The sequence below is a fragment of the Dendrobates tinctorius genome, unplaced genomic scaffold, assembly GCF_039654945.1.
Source record: "Dendrobates tinctorius isolate UK_male_01 unplaced genomic scaffold, ASM3965494v1 ptg000173l, whole genome shotgun sequence".
Classification (NCBI taxonomy): domain Eukaryota; kingdom Metazoa; phylum Chordata; class Amphibia; order Anura; family Dendrobatidae; genus Dendrobates; species Dendrobates tinctorius.
In genome coordinates, this window is record NW_027361840.1 from 9,890,433 (window position 1) to 9,915,372 (window position 24,940).

Genomic DNA, 24,940 nt, shown 5'->3' on the forward strand with positions numbered 1-24,940 from the left:
TTACTGCAAGCAGATCTCTTGCAGTAAACACACATGTATCATCAGGATCAAGAGTGAACCATACAAAAGACACAGCATTCAATACACAATGCGTACACTATTGAACCTCAGGACACATGTGTGTTTACTGCAAGCAGATCTCGTGATAGGATTAGATGCACGGCTCAGCAGATAGTATCACACGGGATAGGATTAGATACGTGGCTTAGCAGTCAGTATCAATCACACTTGGCAGGATTGGATGCATCCGCCTCAATACCACATACATGTAAAATGGCCATTAAAGGAAATGATGACAAAACTGAAAAAAGTAACAAGTTTCATGGTGACACTAAAATGAAAACCAAGACACAGAACCCGACCATCTGCGCTCAGACGTCTAATGAGTCAGACTGAAGCAGCCGCCGTCCTCGGACACCCTCTTATTTCTCACATAACCAGATTTTTTTCCCAAATTTCAGGAGAGCAGTGTACTGGTCTATGGGAGGCACAGAGGGAGACATATGGTGGAGGAGCAGGGAGACAGCAGCACAGAGTATTTCAGGATAGCAGTGTACTGGTCTATGGGAGGCACAGAGGGAGACATATGGGGGAGGAGCAGGGTGATAGCAGCACAGAGTATTTCAGGAGAGCAGTGTACTGGTCTATGGGGGGCACAGAGGGAGATATATGGTGGAGGAGCAGGGAGACAGCAGCACAGAGTATTTCAGGAGAGCAGTGTACTGGTCTATGGGGGGCACAGAGGGAGATATATGGGGGAGGAGCAGGGTGATAGCAGCACAGAGTATTTCAGGAGAGCAGTGTGCTGGTCTATGGGGGGCACAGAGGGAGATATATGGTGGAGGAGCAGGGAGACAGCAGCAGAGTATTTCAGGAGAGCAGTGTGCTGGTCTATGGGAGGCACACAGGGAGATATATGGTGGAGGTGCAGGGTGACAGCAGCACAGAGTATTTCAGGAGAGCAGAGCGCTGGTCTATGGGGGGGCACAGAGGGGGATATATGGGGGAGGAGCAGGGTGACAGCAGCACAGAGTATTTCAGGAGAGCAGTGTACTGGTCTATGGGGGGCACAGAGGGAGATATATGGTGGAGGAGCAGGGAGACAGCAGCACAGAGTATTTCAGGAGGGCAGTGTGCTGGTCTATGGGAGGCACACAGGGAGATATATGGTGGAGGTGCAGGGTGACAGCAGCACAGAGTATTTCAGGAGAGCAGAGCGCTGGTCTATGGGGGGGCACAGAGGGGGATATATGGGGGAGGAGCAGGGTGACAGCAGCACAGAGTATTTCAGGAGAGCAGTGTACTGGTCTATGGGGGGCACAGAGGGAGATATATGGTGGAGGAGCAGGGAGACAGCAGCACAGAGTATTTCAGGAGAGCAGTGTGCTGGTCTATGGGAGGCACACAGGGAGATATATGGTGGAGGTGCAGGGTGACAGCAGCACAGAGTATTTCAGGAGAGCAGAGCGCTGGTCTATGGGGGGCACAGAGGGGGATACATGGGGGAGGAGCAGGGAGACAGCAGCACAGAGTATTTCAGGAGAGCAGTGTACTGGTCTATGGGGGGCACAGAGGGAGATATATGGGGGAGGAGCAGGGAGACAGCAGCACAGAGTATTTCAGGAGAGCAGTGTACTGGTCTATGGGGGGCACAGAGGGAGATATATGGGGGAGGAGCAGGGTGATAGCAGCACAGAGTATTTCAGGAGAGCAGTGTGCTGGTCTATGGGGGGCACAGAGGGAGATATATGGTGGAGGAGCAGGGAGACAGCAGCAGAGTATTTCAGGAGAGCAGTGTGCTGGTCTATGGGAGGCACACAGGGAGATATATGGTGGAGGTGCAGGGTGACAGCAGCACAGAGTATTTCAGGAGAGCAGAGCGCTGGTCTATGGGGGGGCACAGAGGGGGATATATGGGGGAGGAGCAGGGTGACAGCAGCACAGAGTATTTCAGGAGAGCAGTGTACTGGTCTATGGGGGGCACAGAGGGAGATATATGGTGGAGGAGCAGGGAGACAGCAGCACAGAGTATTTCAGGAGAGCAGTGTGCTGGTCTATGGGAGGCACACAGGGAGATATATGGTGGAGGTGCAGGGTGACAGCAGCACAGAGTATTTCAGGAGAGCAGAGCGCTGGTCTATGGGGGGGCACAGAGGGGGATATATGGGGGAGGAGCAGGGTGACAGCAGCACAGAGTATTTCAGGAGAGCAGTGTACTGGTCTATGGGGGGCACAGAGGGAGATATATGGTGGAGGAGCAGGGAGACAGCAGCACAGAGTATTTCAGGAGAGCAGTGTGCTGGTCTATGGGAGGCACACAGGGAGATATATGGTGGAGGTGCAGGGTGACAGCAGCACAGAGTATTTCAGGAGAGCAGAGCGCTGGTCTATGGGGGGGCACAGAGGGGGATACATGGGGGAGGAGCAGGGAGACAGCAGCACAGAGTATTTCAGGAGAGCAGTGTACTGGTCTATGGGGGGCACAGAGGGAGATATATGGGGGAGGAGCAGGGTGATAGCAGCACAGAGTATTTCAGGAGAGCAGTGTGCTGGTCTATGGGGGGCACAGAGGGAGATATATGGTGGAGGAGTAGGGAGACAGCAGCACAGAGTATTTCAGGAGAGCAGTGTGCTGGTCTATGGGAGGCACACAGGGAGATATATGGGGGAGGAGCAGGGTGATAGCAGCACAGAGTATTTCAGGAGAGCAGTGTGCTGGTCTATGGGGGGCACACAGGGAGATATATGGTGGAGGAGTAGGGTGACAGCAGCACAGAGTATTTCAGGAGAGCAGAGCGCTGGTCTATGGGGGGGCACAGAGGGGGATATATGGGGGAGGAGCAGGGTGACAGCCATACAGAGTATTTCAGGAGAGCAGTGTACTGGTCTATGGGGGGCACAGAGGGAGATATATGGTGGAAGAGCAGGGAGACAGCAGCACAGAGTATTTCAGGAGAGCAGTGTACTGGTCTATGGGAGGCACAGAGGGAGACATATGGGGGAGGAGCAGGGTGATAGCAGCACAGAGTATTTCAGGAGAGCAGTGTACTGGTCAATGGGGGGCACAGAGGGAGATATATGGTGGAGGAGCAGGGAGACAGCAACACAGAGTGTTTCAGGAGAGCAGTGTGCTGGTCTATGGGGGGCACAGAGGGAGATATATGGGGGAGGAGCAGGGTGACAGCAGCACAGAGTATTTCAGGAGAGCAGTGTACTGGTCTATGGGGGGCACAGAGGGAGATATATGGGGGAGGAGCAGGGTGACAGCAGCACAGAGTATTTCAGGAGAGCAGTGCACTGGTCTATGGGGGGCACAGAGGGAGATATATGGGGGAGGAGCAGGGTGACAGCAGCACAGAGTATTTCAGGAGAGCAGTGTACTGGTCTATGGGGGGCACAGAGGGAGATATATGGGGGAGGAGCAGGGTGACAGCAGCACAGAGTATTTCAGGAGAGCAGTGTACTGGTCTAGGGGGGGCACAGAGGGAGATATATGGGGGAGGAGCAGGGTGACAGCCATACAGAGTATTTCAGGAGAGCAGTGTACTGGTCTATAGGGGGCACAGAGGGAGATATATGGGGGAGGAGCAGGGTGACAGCAGCACAGAGTATTTCAGGAGAGCAGTGTGCTGGTCTATGGGGGGCACAGAGGGAGATATATGGTGGAGGAGCAGGGTGACAGCAGCACAGAGTATTTCAGGAGAGCAGTATCACACAGGATAGGATTAGATACACGGCTCAGCAGTCAGTATCACACAGGATAGAATTAGATACACAGCTCAGCAGTCAGTATCACACAGGATAGGATTAGATACACGGCTCAGCAGTCAGTATCACACAGGAGAGGATTAGGTACACGGCTCCGCAGTCAGTATCACAAAGGAGAGGATTAGATACACAGCTCAGCAGTCAGTAGCACACGGGATAGGATTGGATACACTGCTCAGCAGTCAGTAGCACACGGGATAGGATTGGATACACGGCTCAGCAGTCAGTATCACACGGGATAGGATTAGATACACGGCTCAGCAGTCAGTATCACACGGGATAGGATTAGATACATGTCTCAGCAGTCAGTATCACACAGGATAGGATTAGATACACGGCTCAGCAGTCAGTATCACACAGGATGGGATTAGATACACGGCTCAGCAGTCAGTATCACACAGTAGAGGATTAGATACACGGCTCAGCAGTCAGTATCACACAGGAGAGGTTTAGATACACAGCTCAGCAGACAGTATCACACAGGATAAGATTAGATACACGGCTCAGCAGACAGTATCACACAGGATAAGAATAGATACATGGCTCAGCACACAGTATCACACAGGAGAGGATTAGATACACGGCTCAGCACACAGTATCACACAGGAGAGGATTAGATACACGGCTCAGCAGTCAGTATCACACAGGAGAGGATTAGATACACGGCTCAGCACACAGTATCACACAGGAGAGGATTAGATACACGGCTCAGCAGTCAGTATCACACAGGATAGGTTTAGATACACGGCTCAGAAGTCAGTATCACACAGGAGAGGATTAGATACACAGCTCAGCAGTCAGTATCACACAGGATAGGATTAGATACACAGCTCAGCAGTCAGTATCACACAGGAGAGGATTAGATGTCCAGCAGACAGTATCACACAGGAGAGGATTAGATGTCCAGCAGATTGCCAAGGGTGTTTTGGAAAGTGCAGCTCGGTCTCCAGGAGCTCGTCCTGGTTCCTCTCCTGCAGCTGGTATGTGCAGAGTGAACATCCAAGCCCTGTTGTGGTGGAACAGTACAGCATCCAGGGATTGCAATAGAGTGTAAATGTAAATGGAGCTAAAAGGAAAGCACTGGGCTCTAATAATATGGCGCCTGGCCACACCTACAGCTGTGAATTGAGCTGCCCACAGAGGCGCGCCCAGTTCACTCCTGATGCAGCTGCAATGAAAGAGATAGGGTCGGCAGCCGACTATTGTCTCTTATGCCCAGGGACTGCCGTAAATGAGCATGGAAAGTTCAGCAGCCAGAGAGGTTAGATGGCAGCCCCCAGTGGCTGCATTACTACAGAAAAAAAAAAAATCCATACACACCACTGAGTCAAGCTTAGGGGACAATATCTTTTTATACTATTTTCTTTTTTACATTAAATTATGAAAAAACACGGCACCTTCCCTTTAAAGGGGTCTGAATACTTTCCATACCTACTGTATACCTCAGGCTGTGCCCCCTATGTGCCATATACCTCAGGCTGTGCCCCCTATGTGCCGTATACCTCAGGCTGTGCCCCCTATGTGCCGTATACCTCAGGCTGTGCCCCCTATGTGCCGTATACCTCAGGCTGTGTCTCATATGTGCCGTATACCTCAGGCTGTGTCTCATATGTGCTGTATACCTCAGGCTGTGTCCCATATGTACCGTATACCTCAGGTTGTGTCTCATATGTACCGTATATCTCAGGCTGTGTCTCATATCTGCTGTATACCTCAGACTGTGTCTCATATGTGCCGTATACCTCAGGCTGTGTCCCCTATGTGCTGTATACCTCAGTCTGTGTCCCATATCTGCTGTATACCTCAGGCTGTGTCCCCTATGTGCTGTATACCTCAGCCTGTGTCCCCTATGTGCTGTATACCTCAGGCTGTGTCTCATATGTGCCGTATACCTCAGGCTGTGCCCCCTATGTGCTGTATACCTCAGGCTGTGCCCCCTATGTGCCGTATACCTCAGCCTGTGTCCCATATCTGCTGTATACCTCAGGCTGTGTCCCCTATGTGCCGTATACCTCAGGCTGTGTCTCATATGTGCAGTATACCTCAGCCTGTGTCCCATGTCTGCTGTATACCTCAGGCTGTGTCCCCTATGTGCTGTATACCTCAGACTGTGTCTCATATGTGCCGTATACCTCAGGCTGTGCCCCCTATGTGCTGTATACCTCAGGTTGTGTCTCATATGTGCTGTATACCTCAGGCTGTGTCTCATATGTGCTGTATACCTCAGCCTGTGTCCCATATCTGCTGTATACCTCAGGCTGTGCCCCATATGTGCAGTATACCTCAGCCTGTGTCCCATATCTGCTGTATACCTCAGGCTGTGTCCCCTATGTGCCGTATACCTCAGGCTGTGTCTCATATGTGCAGTATACCTCAGCCTGTGTCCCATGTCTGCTGTATACCTCAGGCTGTGTCCCCTATGTGCTGTATACCTCAGGCTGTGTCTCATATGTGCCGTATACCTCAGGCTGTGCCCCCTATGTGCTGTATACCTCAGGTTGTGTCTCATATGTGCTGTATACCTCAGGCTGTGTCTCATATGTGCTGTATACCTCAGGCTGTGTCCCACATGTGCTGTATACCTCAGGCTGTGTCCCACATGTGCTGTATACCTCAGGCTGTGTCCCACATGTGCTGTATACCTCAGGCTGTGTCCCACATGTGCTGTATACCTCAGGTTGTGTCTCATATGTGCTGTATACCTCAGGCTGTGCCCGATATCTGCTGTATACCTCATGCTGTGTCCCACATGTGCTGTATACCTCAGGCTGTGTCTCATATGTGCTGTATACCTCAGGCTGTGTCTCATATGTGCTGTATACCTCAGGCTGTGTCTCATGTACCGTATACCTCAGTCTGTGTCTCATATGTACCATATACCTCAGGCTGTGTCCCCTATGTACCGTATACCTCAGGCTGTGCCCCACATGCACTGTACACAGACCAGAGGCGTAGCTAGGTGTTCAACTTGGGGGGGCAAAAAATCTGAGTGAGCCCCTAACCGGTAACCCTGATTACAATTGAGGTTGGTACACTTTAGTCGTGGGTATAGGGGAACCTTAGATGACCGCGCTGTAACTGAAACAAATCTCTATGCAAAAAACAATACTGATATTACCGCCATATGGTGACCTCCATAGTGGTAGATGCCAGTCCTGCAGAATATACAAGAGTTTACTATACAGTTACAGATGATAGCTTACAGGAGACGTTCTTTCTGATAATCGTTCACTTTTACATCTCAGACCGACCTGACGACTTCTCCAGCCAGGACTCATCTGCAGAGATTACAACAAAGACACATCTGAATTCTCACATTTCCAGGCCAGTACCCATCTATCTCCAACGTGCACAAACTACTCAACCCAATACTGAGCCCCTGCTGCCATATGTGTCCCTATTACTGCACCCGACACCCCAATACTGAGCCGCTGCTGCCGTATGTGTCCCTATTACTGCACCTGATACCCCAATACTGAGCCGCTGCTGCCGTGTGTCCCTATTACTGCACCTGATACCCCAATACTGAGCCGCTGCTGCCGTATGAGTCCCTATTACTGCACCTGATACCCCAATACTGAGCCGCTGCTGCCGTATGTGTCCCTATTACTGCACCTGATACCCCAATACTGAGCCACTGCTGCCGTAATTGTCCCTATTACTGCACCTGATACCCCAATACTGAGCCTCTGCTGTCGTATGTGTCCCTATTACTGCACCCGATACCTCAATGCCGAGCCGCTGCTGTATGTGTCCCTATTACTGCACCTGATACCCCAATACTGAGCCGCTGCTGCCGTATGTGTCCCTATTACTGCACCTGATACCCCAATACTGATCCTCTGCTGCCGTATGTGTCCCTATTACTGCACCCGACACCCCAATACTGAGCCGCTGCTGCCGTATGTGTCCCTATTACTGCACCCGATGCCCCAATACTGAGCCGCTGCTGCCGTATGTGTCCCTATTACTGCACCCGATACCCCAATACTGAGCCGCTGCTGCCGTATGTGTCCCTATTACTGCACCTGATACCCCAATACTGAGCCTGTGCTGCCGTATGTGTCCCTGTTACTGCACCTGATACCCCAACACTAAGCCGCTGCTGCCGTATGTGTCCCTCTTACTGCACCTGATACCCCAATACTGAGCCGCTGCTGCCGTGTGTCCCTATTACTGCACCTGATACCCCAATACTGAGCCTCTGCTGCCGTATGTGTCCCTATTACTGCACCCGATACTTCAATGCCGAGCCGCTGCTGTATGTGTCCCTATTACTGCACCTGATACCCCAATACTGAGCCGCTGCTGCCATATGTGTCCCTATTACTGCACCTAATACCCCAATACTGAGCCGCTGCTGCCGTATGTGTCCCTATTACTGCACCTGCTGTGTGGTACTAAAGCAGAGCTCCTCTAACTGCCTCACATAATAATGCCACCATTGTGCCCTATACATAGCAGAATGTCTCTTTTGTGCCCTCACAATAGCGCCCATACTGTATATAACCCCCAGGTTATGACAGACCCCACAGTAGCTCCCACATTGTATATAGGCCCGCATACTGTATAATGGCCCCCACATGAGCTCCCATGCTGTACAATGACCCCCGCATTAGCTCATCGGCTGTGTAATGGCCCCCAAATTAACCCTAACACTGTATAATGGCCCCTGCATTAGCTCTCACGCTGTATATTGGCTCTCGCATTAGCTCATCCATTGTACAATGACCCCCGAATTAGCCCTAACACTATCTAATGGCCCCTGCATTAGCTCCCATACTGTATAATGACCCCCGCCATACACTGGCCCCACATTGGCTCCCATACTGTATAATGACCCCTGCATTAGCTCTCACGCTGTATATTGGCTCTCGCATTAGCTCATCCATTGCACAATGACCCCTGAATTAGCTCTAACACTGTATAATGGCCCCCGTTGTAGCTCCCATTCCTTTGATTCTGGCCTCTGTCGGTCTCTGTCTGTGGGATACAACTTGCACAGCTCTGATATATATTACAAAGAACTAAATAGAAGAAAATAGAAACAGATAGTGGGTGTGTATAGAGGCGTCGTATGGGTACAGCTCCCTGAATGTACCCAGGTGACCCTAAAAGAAAGTCTTAGTTACTCACCGGTTAACGGTATTTTTCGGAGTCCATGACAGCACCACCTGAGAGAGGGGATCCACCCTTCAGGAACAGGAAACCTACAGATACAAAAGGGCGGCACCTCTCCCACGCATCAGTTGGATTACAGAGCACGAGAGGACCTCCAAGGTTAATGCATGATTTATGTACAGTATTATTATTACCTAAATATTTATCACCAGTTGACATATACAAGAGGAAGACTTGCACACCCGATTTAGCTAAGGGAAGGGAATATACTGTACGGGTGCTGTCATGGACTCCGAAAAATACCGTTGACCAGTGAGTAACTAAGACTTTATTCGGTCGTCCATGACAGCACCACCTGAGAGAATTACAGCGAATAATAACTATTTAGGGAGGGACTACAGCCTGCAGCACCCTTATACCAAAAGAGAGGTCTGTGGAAGCACCCAAGTCTAGCCTATAATGACTATAAAAGGTGCTCGGAGAGGACCAAGTAGCCGCCTTACATATCTGGTCAATGGAGACTTCTGATCTCTCGGCCCACGTGGTCGCCATGGCTCTGGTGGAATGCGCCCTCAGCTTCCCGGGTGGCAGCCTGCCTTTTGAGGTGTATGCTATTGAAATCGCCTCTCTAATCCACCTGGCTAGTGTGTTTTTTGAGGCTCTACACAATTCCTAGGGCCTTGATGGGAGACAAACAGGGCATTATCTTTTCTCCAGAGATCGGTAACTGCCAGATATTCTATGAGGCACTTCCTAACATCCAGGGTGTGTAGTTTCTCTTCCTTCTCGTTAGTTGGATTAGGGAGGAAGGATGGAAGGACTATTTCCTGTGTCCTATGAAAGCTAGAAACTACCTTAGGTAAGTACGCTGGATCAGGTCTGAGTATTACCCTATCCTCTTTGAACTGTATATAAGGAGGACGCCTAGATAATGCCTGGATGTCGCTTACTCTGCGAGCTGACGTCAGAGCTACCAGGAAGGCTACTTTGAGGGACAGGTTTTTTATGGAAGCTGATGAGATAGGTTCGAATGGGGTTTCCGTCATAGCTGTGAGGACTAGGTTCAAGTCCCACGGCATGAATCTATCCTTCACTATTGGCCTGGATCTACCTGCCGCCTTAATGAACCTGCTGACCCAGTAATTACCCGCGATGTTGCAGCTAAAGAGGGCCCCCAAGGCTGATACTTGTACTTTTAGGGTACTGGTAGAACGCCCCATGTCCAGACCTTTCTGTAAAAACTCTAGGATCTGAATTATAGGCGCAGAATTCCCAGCGACTACTCCTGAGTTCTGAAGGAATTTTTTCCAAATTCTTACGTAAATTTTTGTAGTAATGATTTTTCTACTTTTAAGTAGGGTGCTAATCAGGTCTGGGGAGAAGCCTTTATCTATTAGCAGTGACCGTTCAAACTCCACGCCGTCAGATGTAGGCCAGTCACCTGAGGATGGAAGGCTGGGCCCTGGGATAGGAGATCCGGGATGTCCGGAAGAACCCAAGGATCGGACACTGACATGGTCCTGAGGCATGAGAACCATGCCCTCCTGGGCCAAAATGGAGCAATAACTATCACCCTTGCTCTGTCCTTTCTGATTTTCCTCATCACCAGGGGTAGTAGAGATAGGGGAGGGAAGGCGTAGGCTAGCCTGAAGTCCCACTTTATCAGAAAGGCATCTACCGCCAGAGGATTCTCTCTGGGATTTAGGGAGCAGAATTGTCTTAATTTCCTGCTTTCCTTGGTGGCGAAGAGATCTACCTCTGGTTGTCCCCACTTTTATACAATCAGGTCGAAGATGGAGTTTTTTAGGGCCCATTCTCCTTGCTTTAGCAGATTGCGGCTTAAAAAGTCTGACGTGATGTTTTCTTTCCCTTTTATATGTAGAGCTGTTAAAGATAGAAAATGCTGCTCTGCTAGCCGGAACAACCGCTCTGCTACAGTCATCAGGGGTTTGGAACGAGTCCCGCCTTGGTGGTTGATATAAGCCACGGTGACCTGATTGTCGGAGAAGACTTGCACATGATGGCCCTGTAGATACACAAGTAGCTTCTTAGCTGCCTGCTCTACTGCTGTCAACTCTTTCAGGTTAGATGACATTTCTATCTGATGATGCTCCCATAGGCCCTGGACCAGAATCTCACCCATATGAGCCCCCCAACCGGAAGGGCTAGCATCCGTGGTGACTATGCGGGATATGTCATACTCCCAGGGAACCCCTCTGGATAAATTATCCTTGTCTAGCCACCACTCTAGGGACTCCCTTGTGTTTCGGGACAAGGTTAGCTGGCCCTCTAAGTAACCCCCAAGGACTCTTTGATGCACTAAAACCTCGCCCTGTAGTGTTCTTGCATGAAACTGGGCCCACTGGACCGCCGGGAACTGAACCGTCACTCTGAGGAAACGATGATGAGCTGCATGAATGGGTATATGGTAGTAGGTGTCTTTTAAATCTAACACCACCATAAAGCAATTTTGAAACAGCAATTTTAATGTTGAATTAATTGTCTCCATTTTGAACGGGCATATGACCAGGAATTCGTTGAGGGACTTAAGATTTAATATAGTCCTAAAGGAGCTGTCTGGCTTGCGGACCAGGAACAGAGGGGAGTAGAAACCTTTCCCCCTTTCTCCCTCTGGAACCATAGTTAGGACCTTCTTGCGGCAAAGATCATGAACCTCGGCCTCCAGGGCAGCTTGTTCTGATGTGGAAGACCTGAGTGGGGTGACCTTAAATCGATCTTGGGGAACCCGGGCGAATTCTAGTCGTAGACCCGCAGCCATTACCCCCAGTATCCCGTTACTACTAGAAATCATAGACCAGGCTGGGTAGAAGGCAGCTATTGTCCCCCCTACCGGAGCAACTAGTCATTGGGGCGGCTTTTTAGTGTCACGTGCTGGACCTTCCTGGCGCCCCCCTCCTCCGAACATGAATCCTGTACCTTTCCTTCTTTTGTCATCCCATCTGCCCTGATCCCTGGACGGCCTTCTACGGAAATATCCTTTCCTGGTAAAGGGACGTCTATAAGAAGGGTTCGGCAGACTGGGGAACTTCTTTTTATCATCCCCGGCTTTCTCTAAAAGTTCATCCAGGACGGGGCCAAACAGATATTCCCCCTCACACGGAATGGAGCAGAGTCATGACCTGGCCTGGATATCTCCTGGCCAGCATTTTAACCAGAGAGCCCTTCGAGCTGCGTTAGATAAACCCGCGGTCCTAGCCGCCATTCTCGCAGAGTCTGCCGAAGCATCAGCCAAAAAAGCAGCAGCCCTTTGGATGATCGGTAGAGTTTTTCGAATGGATGCTCTTGAGGCTCCGTCCTTCAGCTGTGAATCCAGTTGATCTAGCCAGACCATCATGGATCTGGCCGTACATGTGGCAGCTATCGCTGGTCTTAGAGCGCCTGCTGACATCTCCCATGTTCCCTTTAAAAAAGAATCCGCTTTTTTATCCAGCGGGTCTTTTAAGGAGGCCATGTCGTCGAAAGGTATGGAGAACTTTTTGGAGGCTTTGGCTACTGCCGCGTCCAGCTTAGGGGCCTTATCCCATCTGTTTACCACTGGGTCATCAAAAGGGTACCTCCGCTTGAAGGCAGGTGGCAAGGAGCCCCTTTTTTCAGGTCTTTTCCATTCCCTATCTATCAGGCTCTGGACCTTATCATTTAATGGAAAGGGCCTGCGCTTTCTGGGATCTAGACCTCCGAACATCATGTCCTGTGCCGAAAGTTCTGGCTTTGCGTCTGCTACCCCCATGGTGGACCTTATTGCTTTAACTAAGGCTAGTTTCACACTAGCGTTTTGGAGCGCAGCGACGGCCTGCGCACGGCCGCCGCTAAGCCCCGCCCCCTGCCGCTCCCCCGCCGGTAGCTCCGCCCACCGGCGCATGACGCTGCATGCGCCCTGCGTCCCCTATCTTTATCACAGGGGGCGCAGGCCGTGCGCAGTATGCGTTTGGCGGCGCATGCGCCTTTTTGACGGTGCGCCGACGCAACCAAACTGCAGCAGGTTGCGCAGGTCGGCGCACCGTCAAAAGGACGCATGCGCCGCCAAACGCATACTGCACACGGCCTGCGCCTCCTGTGATAAAGATAGGGGACGCAGGGCGCATGCAGCGTCATGCGTCGGTGGGCGGAGCTACCGGTGGGGGTGCGGCAGGGGCGGGGCTTAGCGGCGGCCGTGCGCAGGCCGTCGCTGCGCTCCAAAACGCTAGTGTGAAACTAGCCTAACCTATCCATTTGGTCTAAGGGGAAGCAGAATCGGCTAGAGTCTTCCTCCGAAGAAGGCGAAGTGGAGGCCGGGGAATCTGAGGAGTCATCGTTCCTAGGGGCGGCCGAGGACTCCGAATCTGAGAAACTAATTTCTCTCCTCCTAGAAGAGATAGATAGGGCCTTCATCTCTGTCCTGATTATCTCCCTCAGGCTTGTGGTGAAGTCCGGCGTTTATTCCGCTACCTGTATGGACTGGGGAGAGTGTAAGGGGGCCTGTCAATCTACCCCTGGGCCATCGTCCCCTTTCAACCCCTACCGTTTGTCGCACGCATGGCTGACACAACTTTTTAGGGTGGCCATCTGGCAAGGGGCAACTACAGAGGGCACATTCCCTGTGCTTCTGTTTTCCCGTAGCTTTCCTCCCCTGCGAAAAAATGTAAGGGAACACTGCATCAGGGTAAATTCACGGAGATCTCTTACCCATGCAGATGAGGCAGGTACCGGATCACGGAGGGAGGGTCCTTTAGTCTGGAGGAACTTCTGCGGTTCTGTCCGCTCGTTCGTTCCTGTTTCTTCTGCTGGCCACTCGAATGAGGCTTCACCGTGGCCTGGTTCTGTGGGCGCTCCTACACCTCGTCCTGCTGCTCTATGGGGGCTTCTGTCGTATCCATTGCTGGGCCCTCAGAAGCACCCCAGCAGAGTCACCTCCTGCCTTATAAGGCCTCCCGGTGTCCGGGTCAGTAGGGTTCTGGCCGCGGCACCTCCCACCCGGGACCACCCCGCCCCATGCTCCGGCCCCCCTCCCCGCCTCGGGCGCCACGCGCCACCCCGGGCAGCCGCGCACAGCGGAAAGCCGGCCGGCACCCGACTTCCGGTTTCGCGTTCCCGGCCCCGCCCCTTCCGCCGCTCGACTGAGACCGCGGGAGTATGCGGAAAGGAGCCGGCACGGCGCCCCCGGCTCAGACATGCCCGCAGCCCCCACGTGCGCCGCCCCGTGCCCGGGCGCAACCACCGGCCCGGACGGAAAGGGAGACCGGACCCCGGGGGGAACGCACCAGGAGGGGCCCGGGGCATACATACCTCCTGGTGCCGGCACTCTGGAGGCGGCTGTCCACTGGACCCTCTGCTCCAACCACTGCCGTGGCGACCTACCCGGCCCCACCGTGGCGCTTCCAGGGACCCTGAACTTGACCGAGGTAGGAGATCCCCCCGCTACCTGGGTCGGTCAGCCGGCATGGGAATCCCTCGACGACTCCATGACGGACAATCTGAAGGAAGTCCCGTCCTCTAGGAACAGGAAACCAACTGATGCGTGGAGAGGTGCCGCCCTTTTTGTATCTGTAGGTTTCCTGTTCCTGAATGGCGGATCCCCTCTCTCAGGTGGTGCTGTCATGGATGACCGAATACTCTTGTCTCAACAAGACCCCAAAAAGGGAACCAGAAAGAAAGAGGGAATTAGAAGAGAGGGAGGTAAAATATTAATCATGTTAAGAAGAAAGTGCCCCCCTGGTACGTCTTCTCTGTTATTCCCTTTTCCGCCTTTGGGGGAGGTCTTGTCCAGACTGAGTATACGTTCAGGGGTCTATATGTAATCATCTATACGCACCTGCTGGCTGTTTATATTTTCTTCTATTTGGCTCTTTATCATATATATTCATCCTCAACTTTGTGGGGATTATTTTTTTTAATAAAAAGTTATACACCGTAATTGGGTTTTCATGCTTGCCACCCTGGATTTACAATACGAGATGATAGGACCCTCACCGGCTACAGGACGACCAAGTCACAGAGTGTGTGTGTATACTGTATATGTAGAGAGCTATTTGAAATATACAGCTGCCAGGCATTTACCGATCTTCAATATAGCAGCAAAAAAAATGAAAGCGGCACACCATTTAGACATAATGAAAAAAATGAGTTTTGGTTCTCCTGGTAAGTTTTCAGTAGAACCGAAACATTGCTGAGCCCCAATGAGCTATTAAAACACTTTAATTTTGTTAATGGAGCTCTGCCTTCATTTTTTTGCTACTATAGATTTTTACATTTACCCGTGTATATATTATATGTATATGAAGAGGGAAAGTCACATATTCTTCTCTGTGCTGTCCTGCAGCCGAGGTGACATCTATTAGGGCAGTGCATGATACTGACTACTCATGTCAGTCGCTCTGAAGCACAAGATTTGTGGCAGCTGATTTGCACTGACAGAGACGCCTTCTGAGCTGTATAAAAGTTCAAGTAGCCGCCACAAATCTACTGTGCCTCAGATACAAGACCACAAACAATAAACCATCCAGAACTTGCCAGGAGGTGAGCAGCGTCCTGCCCCTCATCACTGCACAGACACCTCAGGGGCCATGATGCACGCAGCAGAGTTCTCACAGCATCTTGTCTTGCTCTGAAGGCTGCTGGTGATGTCTCTCCTGCACACACAGGGAGCAGTGTGGGCGTGCCTACAGTTTGCTGGAGGAAGCCTAAAGGTATAGCGTCCCTGCACTATCCAGAGAAGCTTAACTACATCGGTCAGCTGCACACATTGACATGCTCAACACTGGCAGAAGCTCTGGGTGTGGGTGGGCCCCCTCAGAGCAAGGGGCCTGGGGCAACCACTCCCTCTGCCCCCTTGCTAGCTACACTACTGACACAGACTCAGCAATGCATCACATTGGGTACACAGCCTGTGATATACTGACCCTCGGAGGTGGGAGGAAATTTGATCACTGCAGCCTGTCTGATGCCCCAGGAGCTGATTTAGGTGTTGGGGAGAACAGAAGAGCAGAACGCGTAAACACCGTAAATAGAGCCAGCGTCAGACATGATATTGCACGTGCATCTCAAGAATTAAAAGGGCCACAGCCCTTTAGTGGTTGCCTGTTTTGCAGGTCTCAGCACTTTGGCACCGCAGTAGCCAGATTTCCCTGGAGCGTGCTGTAAGCGTTCTCCAGAGAATGTGAGTGTGGATCGGATGGCAGACCGCAGGCTCATGACCACAATGCAGCCGCATTTACCAACATGGCAGCAAGTGTCAACCCGTGATCACCTGGTCAGTGTGCAAAGCCCAGAGGAGCGCAGGAACCGATGGACATCTCTCAGGGGCCACACATCTCTGGAGAAGAGATTACTAAGACCTCTCCAGTGACGTATGCGGGACCCTCCGGCTGCATTTACGCTTTGCACTCAGTACATTTTTTTGTGGCAAAACTATTTCTCAGAAATTAAAACCTCGCTGGTCACAGCATGCAGATGCAGCCCTTGGTTATGTTCACATTTAATTTGGGCCACAAGTTGGTGCCTGAAGCGCTGAAATGTTGGGGCCATTACCTTTACTACAGCAAAGTCAGCAGCGCTCAGTCTCTCCTTTGGGTCAGCACAAAATTGTGGGCGACTGCGCCTTTAGAAAGCGGAGGCCACATAGCAGAGAGTGACTCCACTGGCCTCGTCTGGTATTCTGCCAGAGTCCTGTTGTATTTAAGACCGATTGCATTGGTCCACATGTCGATCCAATGTGAACATCGAAGAGGCCGTGACTGACGCCAGAGACGAGATTAAAGCATCAAACTCCAAAGTAAATATAGATTTTATTTTACAAACTGCAGAATACAAGGCTCAGTTCACACTACATCAGCGATGCGTGATCCCCCGGCAGCATTCTGGGGTCACCACCACTGCTGTGCCGAGGATTAAAGACCCTCACACGAGATCCATTATTAGTGTGCACCATTGTACCGCACTATCTGTAGACTCTGATATAACATCTATCGCTACAGTACAGGTCACATCAGGCCTGGCGCAATCTGTTCCTTCACATCATAGACGCTCCTCGGTCAGCTCTATATTGAACAGGTGACTGGATTAAAGCAAAGATCAGGTCCATCATCTGCGGCTTGTCCTCCTGTACGAAAAACAAAACACTACTAAGAGGGACTTAGAGTAATTAAGGAAACTCCTGTCCTGTAGAAATAAGTCCATTTAAGAAAAACACCCCTCTACCTCGCACATTGCAGACAGTCTCCGTCCATACAGGTGTATGATCGGAGCTCCACTGAAACGTGGCAAAGATGGAGCTTATTAACTGCTTCACACCATTTACTTATGGCCTAAATAGCTTTATATTTGATGGAGTAGAGCCAGAAGATACAGTAAGTGACCGCATGCCACGCTGTCCCCCCCCTATGGCATGCTGTTCATGGGTTGGGGAGTTCCAGAAGCTGCAGGAAAGTGAGTGCAAGCCCCTCGTCCTCTGATGTACCCTGCGAGAACGGCCACGAACCTGACATCACACACACAAAAAAAGCCGAGGAAATTTGTATTTATAATAAAAAAAAAGTGGTTTTGGATTAGCTTTAAGAGCCAGTTATGGAGTTATATTTATCGGACCACCATTTTAATGTTTTTCATTTTACACCATAAAATCTAAGTATTTAAAGTGCCCCCGTGATCAGGATTGAGAACAGTGACCTACAGAGTGTCCAGTCAGTGCCGTTAGACTTATTACACTGCTACCTGCTGATGAAATGTTGTTTAATCTTTATTTGTAGTTTTGGGCCTGTCACACTAAGCGATATCGCTATAACTTCTGACATTACAGCGATATTGCTGTGTGTGACACTGACGCGCTCCCCCGCTGGTTATCGCGCGAGAACAGGCTGGACTGTTTCTCGTCATCAGCTTCCTGTGGAGACAAGCGACGAGCGTGGAGCCGGGCGGGAGGACGCAGGATCGCCTGGTGTGAGAGGTAAGTAGCGATCCCCGTCCCCAGCGATGTCGCTGGTGAGATCTGCCTGTGTGGCAGCTCACTAGCGACCACTTAGCGATGTACCAGCGATCCTGACCGCGTCATATCGCTGGTACATCGCTAAGTGTGACAGTACCCTTAATGATATGCTCGAGTCCCGGGGCGGTCTGTGGGGCTCTGGGTATTCAGGTGTAAGGCTTATGACAGGTCACTGATCCCTCACGGACCTGCCTCGTCATAGTTTACATACTGTACAACTTATTGTTTTTAGGGGAAGAAAAAAAAAAAAAAAAAAAAAAAACCACAAACAAACTTACATTCATCATGCCGGCAGTGACGCATGGCGATGTAGCATCTATCACATTCCAAATTATGCTACTGCGCCATTTTAAAGAAGTTTTACATTCCTCCGATTTATCAGCTTGTGTGAGCGAGGCCTTATATGCAACTCTTCCCCAATGCAGATCAGTATGGAGTCATCCTGCAGCAGTGAGAGCAGGTCGGGCCGCCTTTTACTTTAGTAGCACAGGGTCAGGATGACGATGTGCTCTCACCGCTGCTGGCCGGCGCTCCGGTCACAGCGCAGAGTACAGATCACAGCCAAAGTATCGGCGATTGTTCCGACACGGCCCGCAGCGATCTGGGGCGGCACTGTTTGCAGTATAATAAAGTGTTGTCCTGGCACTTACACACCAGCAAATAAAAATAGCCGCCCGCAGAGGCCGAGAAAAGTAGTAATAACAAATGTAAAACATTTTATTTAAAAAAATAATATTTATATGGAAAGAAAAAAAAAAGTCCTCGTACATTCCCTTTAATTGATCAGTGACTAAGTGAATGTACGGGAATAAACCTATAAAGACTGCAGTAAGTCCGACTGATTACCGAACATATTACAGTGAAACGTTGAAAATGTTCACCAAGCTAAGACCACCCTCCTCCACCGCCCCCCCGGCCATCACCAAACCTACAGAACGTGTCTGGGATCTATGTAACCTCCCCCAGGAGGAGCGGGACGAGGCCTCAAACCGTCCCAGAGTCTACAGGAGTGATCGGGACTACTACAAGCCCCATCATGCTGGGACCTGCCCAGAGGAGCTAACAGAGGACCATACACACCTTGTGCACAGCGTCACCCCCACATCAGACCGTGCGACTCCTGAAAAACAACAAACATGAGACAATTCAGATGAACGTTACACAGCCATGAATAGGGGGGAGGAATGGTATAACATAAGCGTTAAAGGGAATCTGTCACCCCTTTTTTTTCCCCGATTAGCTGCCGACATAGACATCGGGGGCTTATCTGCAGCATACTGTAATCCTGTAGATAAGTCCCCGATGTAACCTGAAAGAGAAGAAAAACACGTTATATTATTCTCTCGGAGGTGGGTGGTCCGGTCCGATGGGTGTCGCGGTCCTGTCCGGCGTCTCCCTTCTTCATGCGATGACGTCCTCTTCTCCCGTCCTGTAATGGCTCCGGCACAAGCGCACTGCTCTGCCCTGTTGAGGGCAGAGCAGAATTCTGCAGTGCGCAGGCGCCAGACCTCTCCCGACGCCTGCTCAACAGGGCAGAGCAGTGCGCCTGCACCGGAGCCACTACAGGACGGGAGAAGAGGACGTCATCGCATGAAGAAGGGAGACGCCGGACAGGACGGCGACACCCATCGGACCGGACCGCCCACCTCCGAGAGAATAATATAACGTGTTTTTCTTGTCTTTCAGGTTACATCGGGGGCTTATCTACACGCTCCAACCCCCCCCCCCCCCAGCACTGACGAGCACACGCTCCAACCCCCCCAGCACACGCTCCAACCCCCCCCTCCAGCACTGACGAGCACACGCTCCAACCCCCCCAGCACACGCTCCAACCCCCCCCCCCCGCCACTGACGAGCACACGCTCCAACCCCCCCCGCCACTGACGAGCACACGCTCCAACCCCCCCCGCCACTGACGAGCACACGCTCCAACCCCCCCCGCCACTGACGAGCACACGCTCCAACCCCCCCCGCCACTGACGAGCACACGCTCCAACCCCCCCCCGCCACTGACGAGCACACGCTCCAACCCCCCCCCCCCGCCACTGACGAGCACACGCTCCAACCCCCCCCCCCGCCACTGACGAGCACACGCTCCAACCCCCCCCCCCCGCCACTGACGAGCACACGCTCCAACCCCCCCCCCCCGCCACTGACGAGCACACGCTCCAACCCCCCCCCCCCCGCCACTGACGAGCACACGCTCCAACCCCCCCCCCCCGCCACTGACGAGCACACGCTCCAACCCCCCCCCGCCCAGCACTGACGAGCACACGCTCCAACCCCCCCCAGATTACAGAATGCTGTAGATAAGCCCCCGATGTATACGCCCAGCAGCTGCAAGGCCCAAAAAAAAAAAAAAAAAAAAAAAAAAAAAAAAAAAAGGGTGACAGATTCCCTTTAATAGGAGGTGGTGTCTGGGACTCCTATAACCTCCCCCTATAGCAGCAGGACGAGGCTTCAAACCGTCCCAGGGCTGATCTTGCAGAGTCTACAGGAATGATCAGGAGTACTACAAGTCCCATCATGCTGACAGACCTGCGTGTGCTCATCACTGCTGATCCCACCATCTTACCGGCTACTTTACAGGATCTGTACCGCGCTCCTCCTCATGGTACACGTGACTTGTATCAGCGCTGTGCACACTCTGCAGTTTCACAGTCGATACATCTGAAGAGGAATGAATAATCAGCACAGCCGTCCTATACAAGGTGGGGGTCTTATAATGCCCATCTACCATGAACCGGGTGTCTGGGACTCCTATAACCTCCCCCTATAGGAGCAGGACGAGGCTTCAAACTGTCCCAAGATTGATCTCGCAGAGTCTACAGGAATGATCAGGAGTACTACAAGTCCCATCATGCTGACAGACCTGCCCGGAGGAGCTACCAGAGGACCATACACACCTTGTGCACTGCGTCACCCCCACATCAGACCGTGCGGCTCCTGAAAAACAACAAACATGAGACAATTCAGATGAACGGTACACAGCCATGAATAGGGGGGAGGAATGGTATAACACAAGCGTTAAAGGGAATCTGTCACCCCTTTTTTTTCCCCGATTAGCTGCCGACATAGACATCGGGGGCTTATCTGCAGCATACTGTAATCCTGTAGATAAGTCCCCGATGTAACCTGAAAGAGAAGAAAAACACGTTATATTATTCTCTCGGAGGTGGGCGGTCCGGTCCGGCGTCTCCCTTCTTCATGCGATGACGTCCTCTTCTCCCGTCCTGTATTGGCTCCGGCACAAGCGCACTGCTCTGCCCTGTTGAGGGCAGAGCAGAATTCTGCAGTGCGCAGGCGCCAGACCTCTCCCGACGCCTGCTCAACAGGGCAGAGCAGTGCGCCTGCACCGGAGCCACTACAGGACGGGAGAAGAGGACGTCATCGCATGAAGAAGGGAGACGCCGGACAGGACGGCGACACCCATCGGACCGGACCGCCCACCTCCGAGAGAATAATATAACGTGTTTTTCTTGTCTTTCAGGTTACATCGGGGGCTTATCTACACGCTCCAACCCCCCCCCCCCCAGCACTGACGAGCACACGCTCCAACCCCCCCCCCCCCCGCCCTGACGAGCACACGCTCCAACCCCCCCGCCCAGCACTGACGAGCACACGCTCCAACCCCCCCCCCCCCAGCACTGACGAGCACACGCTCCAACCCCCCCCCCCAGCACTGACGAGCACACGCTCCAACCCCCCCCCCCCCAGCACTGACGAGCACACGCTCCAACCCCCCCCCCCCCAGCACTGACGAGCACACGCTCCAACCCCCCCCCCCCCAGCACTGACGAGCACACGCTCCAACCCCCCCCCCCCCAGCACTGACGAGCACACGCTCCAACCCCCCCCCCCCCAGCACTGACGAGCACACGCTCCAACCCCCCCCCCCAGCACTGACGAGCACACGCTCCAACCCCCCCCCCCCCAGCACTGACGAGCACACGCTCCAACCCCCCCCCCCCCCAGCACTGACGAGCACACGCTCCAACCCCCCCCCCCCAGCACTGACGAGCACACGCTCCAACCCCCCCCCCCCCAGCACTGACGAGCACACGCTCCAACCCCCCCCCCCCCCAGCACTGACGAGCACACGCTCCAACCCCCCCCCCCCCCCAGCACTGACGAGCACACGCTCCAACCCCCCCCCCCCCCCAGCACTGACGAGCACACGCTCCAACCCCCCCCCCCGCCCAGCACTGACGAGCACACGCTCCAACCCCCCCCCCCCGCCCAGCACTGACGAGCACACGCTCCAACCCCCCCCCCCGCCCAGCACTGACGAGCACACGCTCCAACCCCCCCCCGCCCAGCACTGACGAGCAGATTACAGAATGCTGTAGATAAGCCCCCGATGTCTACGCCCAGCAGCTGCAAGGCCAAAAAAAAAAAAAAAAAAAAAAAAAAAAAAAAAAAAAAAAAAAAGGGTGACAGATTCCCTTTAATAGGAGGTGGTGTCTGGGACTCCTATAACCTCCCCCTATAGCAGCAGGACGAGGCTTCAAACCGTCCCAGGGCTGATCTTGCAGAGTCTACAGGAATGATCAGGAGTACTACAAGTCCCATCATGCTGACAGACCTGCGTGTGCTTATCACTGCTGATCCCACCATCTTACCGGCTACTTTACAGGATCTGTACCGCGCTCCTCCTCATGGTACACGTGACTTGTATCAGCGCTGTGCACACTCTGCAGTTTCACAGTCGATACATCTGAAGAGGAATGAATAATCAGCACAGCCGTCCTATACAAGGTGGGGGTCTTATAATGCCCATCTACCATGAACCGGGTGTCTGGGACTCCTATAACCTCCCCCTATAGGAGCAGGACGAGGCTTCAAACTGTCCCAAGATTGATCTCGCAGAGTCTACAGGAATGATCAGGAGTACTACAAGTCCCATCATGCTGACAGACCTGCCCGGAGGAGCTACCAGAGGACCATACACACCTTGTGCACTGCGTCACCCCCACATCAGACCGTGCGGCTCCTGAAAAACAACAGATATGAAACAATCAGGATGAACGGTCTAACATGAGCATTATCCATAGCGGGAAGTGGCATTTCCATGGACAGATCGTGTCTGGGATCTATGTAACCTCCCCCCGGAGGAGCAGGACGAGGCCTCAAACCGTCCCAGGGCTGATCTAGCAGAGTCTACAGGAATGATCGGGACTACGACAAGCCCCATCATGCTGGGACCTGCCCGGAGGAGCTACCAGAGGACCATACACACCTTGTGCACAGCGTCACCCCCACATCAGACCGTGCGGCTCCTGAAAAACAACAAACATGAGACAATTCAGATGAACGGTACACAGCCATGAATAGGGGGGAGGAATGGTATAACACAAGCGTTAATAGGAGGCGGTGTCTGGGACTCCTATAACCTCCCCCTATAGCAGCAGGACGAGGCTGCAGACTGTCCCAGGGCTGATCCAGCAGAGTCTACAGGAATGATCAGGAGAACTACAAGTCCCATCATGCATCAGCTCACGCGCCAACTCTCCCCCCCCCCCCAGCACTGACGCGCGCCGTGAGATATAGCGGCGGCCACAGACCCTTAGTTACAGACAGGACCCCGCTGTCAGTACAGATTACACCGCGGCATGATGTCACAGCTCACAGATGACGTCATATATAGGAGGGAAGATGCTACATTCCTGCTGCTCGTCATCCACAGCCGGTAGCGGCCCCGCAGCCCGCGCTATACTGGTGCACTATAAGCAGGTGATCACATACCAGCGGAGGCCGCCGTCTTCACCTCACCCTCCCGGCACAGCATCGTCTGTGATCAGAGGCGCCGCAGCTGCCGCCTGTACCGCGGCCACGTGCAGACTGCGCTCTCGGACCTCTCCGCGGCCGCTTCCTTCCTCCCGGCGATACCATTACTTCCACACACTATTACACCCTGACTTTATCTTGTTACCGCGGCAGCCCCCGGTGACAATATACTGTGCACGGTTTATTATAGCGATTGGTGTGGAAGTTTTATCAAACTCACCAGGTAGTGGAGAGCAATGGAGAGATGTAGAGAGCCTCCACCCCCGGGTGCAGACAATGGTTCGGTCTGGATAGATGGTTGCAGCACTCACACTGTGCAGCAGAGGGCGCACGGAGCACTCCAGAGTCTGGAGGTCAGGGAGGAGGGGCGAGATGAAAATGTCACTTCTGGTCGTGGCCATCTCAGCTTGAAGACCTTACGTCCCATAGTCTCCATGTAGTGAGGTCCAGGCTCTGCCCCACGCTCCACTCCCCTCTCTGCTCCAGACTCTGCTCCTCTCTCCGCTCCTCGCTCTGCTCCTCTCTTCGCTTCAGGCTCCGCTCCTCGCTCTGCTCCTCTCTCTGCTCCGGGCTCTGCACCTCTCTCTCTGCTCCGGGCTCTGCTCCTCTCTCTCTGCTCCGGGCTCTGCTCCTCTCTCTGCTCCGGGCTCTGCTCCTCTCTCTCTGCTCCGGGCTCTGCTCCGGGCTCTGCTCCTCTCTCTGCTCCGGGCTCTGCTCCTCTCTCTGCTCCGGGCTCTGCTCCTCTCTCTGCTCCACTCTCTTCTCCAGGCTCTGCTCCTCTCTCCGCTTCTCTCTCTGCTCCAGGCTCTGCACCTCTCTCTCTGCTCCGGGCTCTGCTCCTCTCTCTGCTCCGGGCTCTGCTCCTCTCTCTCTGCTCCGGGCTCTGCTCCGGGCTCTGCTCCTCTCTCTGCTCCGGGCTCTGCTCCTCTCTCTGCTCCGGGCTCTGCTCCTCTCTCAGCTCCACTCTCTTCTCCAGGCTCTGCTCCTCTCTCCGCTTCTCTCTCTGCTCCAGGCTCTGCACCTCTCTCTCTGCTCCGGGCTCTGCTCCTCTCTCTGCTCCGGGCTCTGCTCCTCTCTCTGCTCCGGGCTCTGCTCCTCTCTCTGCTTCTCTCTCTGCTCCGGGCTCTGCTCCTCTCTCTCTGCTCCGGGCTCTGCTCCTCTCTCTCTGCTCCGGGCTCTGCTCCTCTCTCTCTGCTCCGGGCTCTGCTCCTCTCTCTCTGCTCCGGGCTCTGCTCCTCTCTCTCTGCTCCGGGCTCTGCTCCTCTCTCCGCTTCTCTCTCTGCTCTA

General features: G+C 53.0%; 1 long non-coding RNA gene and 5 other non-coding genes across 6 annotated transcripts; all 6 read right to left on the bottom strand.

Annotated features, from left to right (window-relative positions):
* Positions 1 to 16,651: 16,651 nt before the first annotated feature.
* On the bottom strand, positions 16,652 to 23,760 carry LOC141054042 (uncharacterized). Its single transcript, XR_012221332.1, has 8 exons — positions 23,612 to 23,760; positions 23,106 to 23,145; positions 22,820 to 22,859; positions 22,489 to 22,583; positions 20,773 to 20,812; positions 20,442 to 20,536; positions 18,947 to 18,986; positions 16,652 to 16,984 (listed from the first exon to the last, which is right to left on the bottom strand). It is a non-coding gene; the product is annotated as an uncharacterized lncRNA (long non-coding RNA).
* Positions 20,278 to 20,410, bottom strand: LOC141054073 (small nucleolar RNA SNORA9). Its single transcript, XR_012221346.1, has one exon. It is a non-coding gene; the product is annotated as a small nucleolar RNA SNORA9 (small nucleolar RNA).
* LOC141054071 (small nucleolar RNA SNORA9) lies at positions 20,612 to 20,744 on the bottom strand. Its single transcript, XR_012221344.1, has one exon. It is a non-coding gene; the product is annotated as a small nucleolar RNA SNORA9 (small nucleolar RNA).
* On the bottom strand, positions 22,325 to 22,457 carry LOC141054074 (small nucleolar RNA SNORA9). Its single transcript, XR_012221347.1, has one exon. It is a non-coding gene; the product is annotated as a small nucleolar RNA SNORA9 (small nucleolar RNA).
* Positions 22,659 to 22,791, bottom strand: LOC141054072 (small nucleolar RNA SNORA9). The gene has a single exon (XR_012221345.1). It is a non-coding gene; the product is annotated as a small nucleolar RNA SNORA9 (small nucleolar RNA).
* LOC141054070 (small nucleolar RNA SNORA9) lies at positions 22,947 to 23,077 on the bottom strand. The gene has a single exon (XR_012221343.1). It is a non-coding gene; the product is annotated as a small nucleolar RNA SNORA9 (small nucleolar RNA).
* Positions 23,761 to 24,940: the final 1,180 nt, after the last annotated feature.